Below are 4,673 nucleotides of genomic sequence, written 5' to 3' on the forward strand. Positions count from 1 at the left end.
AGACTACTATGCTTAATCATCAAAGGAAACAAATTAGCCACACAATTTAATTAAAATTAAATGTTCCTACTTCACTCTATTTCATTGCCCCCAAAAAAACCTACGTCGAATACGAAAAACTTGAAATAGCTCAGTAATAAATGTAATTATTCATTGTGTTAAAAAAAAAAGGCTGACCTAGCGATTCTAGTAGCCCAGTAAATAAATTCATTAAATTCTCGTATCAGGCGATCTATTATTGTCGATCTCTAAGGAGGCCATTTAAAAAGAAATCATTTCTACTTGTTTTGTATTGGTAAGCCTAAATTTTTATTTTTACATTAAATATTTTTATTCATTTTATTAACATGTATACATTTAAAAATGTTGCTTGGCACATTCATTTTAAACAGAAAGAATATTTTTACCTACGTATGCAAGTTAAAACTCTTCAGATGTATCAGATTTTCCGATCGAGTTACTCTGACAAATAAATATATAATCATACGTTTAAATATTTAAACTTCTAAACATTGCTAAGTTTTAGTAGTACATTGACATACATTTTGTAAAATTGTGATACGTCTTATAGCCACACACGTAAAAATGCTAAAATATTTTAGTTAGTTCGCGACGTCTTTAATCATAGTTAGCCTTATTGGGTGCTTTGTTTTCTATGTTATAAAAATATTTCTAATACATTACATTATGTTAGACAGGATCCAGACATTACTATATTATGTTTAATATTCTCTTTTCTTTGCCTAAAAGAGGCACTGCATTAATATGGTTATAACCCCAACCTAAACCAAAAAATATACCAAGTTTCCTACCAACATTTACACTAGTGTTAGGTTAACGATTCTTAAGGCATGTTTAATACAACGACAGTGTCAAAAATATTACCTCAAAGACAAAAAACAACAACTGCTGCCGTTATTTTTTTTGTTATTGTAAAGTAAATAAAGAAAGAAAAACATGCTCAAATGGGAACTTTCATCAAAAAGTAAAAACTGTGAAAGAACATGAACAAAGGGAAACAATAGCAAACACTTAGATTTTATTCTGCTTGTCGTTCTGTATTAGTCTTCTTAGCTTGTGTTCAACTAAAAACATTCTACACGGCAGCAGTTGTTTGATTTTGGATTTATTTGGGTTGCTGCCCCTAGCTATTGAGCCTATTCCGACAGTGTTTAAAAAATATTTTTAAGCAAAAACTGCTTCAGAACAGTAATTAAAAGAAATTGACTATAAATGGTTAAGAATTAAAACAAATTTTTTTTAAATATTAAAAATTATCAAACAAAACCATGATTTAATTCACAGGCTACGTGAACGAGTTTAATCTACTTCTGGCCTGCATGTGCCGACAACTACGTCTTGACGGGCGTGGAGAGAACGGCGAGAACTTCTTTACCGGCCGCAGGTTCAAGTTCCAGTGCTGCGAGCCTGACGCCCGGGTGTTTGACGTCTGTACCGTCTCCGAGATCCTGAACAAGTTCAATGAGAAGTTTGAGTTCACTGTCCCTGATGGTCACGTGATACGTGGAGTTTTCAGTGCCCACAACGACTTTAAAGAAGTTCGCATGTGGAAGATGTACATCTGTAAGATATAGATACAGCTCCAACCATGGAAGCTGTATATCTGTGAGATATAGACACAGCTCCTGGCGTAGAAGCTCTAAACCTGTAAACTTCACTCATGACTGCACACTCTTGTTAGTAGGTGCAAAATATCAGTCGTACTAGTTAATAAAGCAAATTTTAAAAATTAAATTATTTTTAGTTTTTAATTTGTTGTTGATATTGTTTCACAAAAATGTGCATACTTTCTAGCATATTTGTATACATTAGTTTAGGTTGTGGAGGCACTTTCAATGTAATAAAGACAGAAAAAGTAGGAACGTTTTTGACACAAACGCTTTTTGTTGTAAAATAAACATAAAGGCGTAGAGTTCTTAGAATATGCTGCTAGATGAGAAAATGGAAACATTTGTTTTTAATTCTGAAAGATTTTGAGATGCCGTAAAAAGATTTATATATTCAATCAGGTTACCGGCTATATCTGGAAAAATTGAAAGTGTCTAGATACCTTCTTCTTCGATGACAATGCATGAATAACTTTTTACTTTCTCGTATACGAAGTATAGAGAAAGTATTGTAATCGTGCAAAAAGAAACACGAGATTTTCATAGATCTAGACGTTTTACACATACCTGAGTCTGAAAAACATATTTTTTTCAATTTTGTCCGCATGTTTCTGTGTGTGTATGTGTGCATGTAAACGCGATAACTTGAGTACCGTTACAGCTGATGAAATTTCATATACACGTATTATATCAAATGTGTAGTTCTGTATCAACTTTTCAGTGATTTTCGATAAAAGAAAGTGGAACTTATTCTATTTTCAATTTTTTTAATAGCCTATAACTTAAGTACTGTTTCAGATAGATAAATGAAATTTAACAAGTAAGTAAAAGATATAATTTTCTGCCTTCTTTCAACAATTTGAGTAATTTTCGTTGACAGGAAGTAGTAATTTACGCTATTTCTGATTTCTCAACAAAAAAAAACGCATGTGAATTTATAAATTACTAATAATATTCCGCACTATTATACACATTTGTTTGGAGTTAACTTGGTGTGCAGTTCTTTTTTCTACAAGATGCTGTTCTATTTCCAAAAGTTTAAGTAATTAAAAATGGATTAAAAATATTGTCTATATCACGAGTAGCCATCACCTGTAGTGTTATATAAGAATATTCGAGAAAGTGTAGGTGAGAACACTCCCAGTTTATTTAATCTAATTAAAGAGATAGTTAGTCATCATATTTTAATTTTAAATTTTTTTAATTTAGTAACAAATCTCCAGTTCTTACACTGTCATGCATGAATGAGTTCTATTCTGCGCGTCGAACATGACCCAATGAGGTGCAGATACTTGTCTTTCAAAATTCACACACAGCCTAGTTATTGGGTTATAACGTAAATATGTTTACATAGTCGTAGCCTATGTTGTGTTTACTTCATTTAGAAGGAATGACTAAATAATGGAAAATAAATTAAAACTTTCATAATAGAAAGATTTTGAATGCAATTTTAAAAAAAAAAAAACTACTTTCTTTATTTAAAACTTTGGTGCTTCATGAGATATCTTTCCTATTTTAGTAGCGACCTAAGCTTTTGTTAAAGAAAAAAGTTTGTTTTATTTTCTTAATTTCAGTGCATTTAAAAGCTTGATATTAAAAAGGTTTTTAAATATTTGTTTAATTCAACGTAATAAAATCACGAAAAAGAAATAATTACGCACCAATAAAACGCAAACAATATTGGAATCACTGAGCCAAAAATAAGTACTTCATCAAGGAAACAATGATTAGTTTTAAAATAATAGATAATTAAACCTCTAATTAATTTACTATTTATGTAACTGTGTCTTGTTATCAAATCTTGACCACGTGAAAAGCTTAAAAAAATCATTTCGGTAGAAGTGGCCAAAATTTTGTTCTTATGTTTCCGACCATGACGGAGGATAGACAGAGGAAGCAAGATAAATACGTTCTTATGGTTTTTTCTTTTATAAGAAATCGGAAATAGTGTAAAATACTATTTTCCTGCACCGGGAAATCAGTCACGCTTTGTCAGGAATAAGTGAATAATATTTTATACTAACGCAATTAATTTTGTAGACCTAACATAAATGGAACTAAAATTATTATTATTATAGAAAAGAGAACTAGAGAAAAGAACCACTTCCGGATATCGGAAGTCATAAAAAAATTTGAAGTTATCTGATATTTGATAACTATGCGGATTTCAATACCTCCCCATATACTCTGTATTCGAGAAAGTAAAAATGATTTTCAACATTGTTAGAATGTGCTTTGATCAATGAAACAATTTTAAGGTTATTTTTGCGTATTCAGGAAAATGTTCATTCAGCAATTTACCTAATTAAGGGTAAGGTCTATACGAGGTTTTGTCGTTTATGAACAAAAGTCTTTAATACATCTCCATATTGTATGTGTCCCCTCACCTATACTTATTTTGTCTATACTTTCTCCCAAAGTGTATGTTTCCCCTCAAAAGACACAGTGGTAACCTATGTTAGTGTCCTCTATTAGGCATGTTTTCTAGTCTGTTTTATGTTTTAACATAGAAATCAAGGCAATCACTCTATGGTAGCCATAGAAAATAAATGTTGAATGGATTTTTTCCCTTTCCCCTACATTGTTATAAAAAAATGAATGTCAATTTTCAGCAAATTAAATTATTTAAAAATTAAACTGCTGTTATACCCATTTACAGACCGATAGATTTCTTAGGTTTATTTTTTTTAAAGATGATTTAAAAATATTGGTTTATCACACTATTTTTTTAAAAAAAAATGTGTTTGCTACTAACACATTTTTTGGGACTTACATTGAGATTTCATACACACATAAACAAAATAAAGCGATTAATTTGTTAGATTTTTATTTAATATTTATTGGACGTACTCTCAAAAAAGCCGGCTCTGTGTTTACAAGCTTACAGCTTCTACACCAGGAGCTGTGTCTACAGCTTCTACACTAGGAGCTGTGTCTACAGCCTCTACACCAGGAGCTGTGTCTACAGCTTCTACACCAGAAGCTGTGACTACACCTTGCAGATGTTCAGCTTCCACATCCTGTCCTCGTACTTGTCGTTGTGGG

Source organism: Physella acuta, unplaced genomic scaffold (assembly GCF_028476545.2).
Source record: "Physella acuta isolate Inbredline_101_S28 unplaced genomic scaffold, ASM2847654v3 ptg000994l, whole genome shotgun sequence".
Taxonomy (NCBI): Eukaryota; Metazoa; Mollusca; class Gastropoda; family Physidae; genus Physella; species Physella acuta.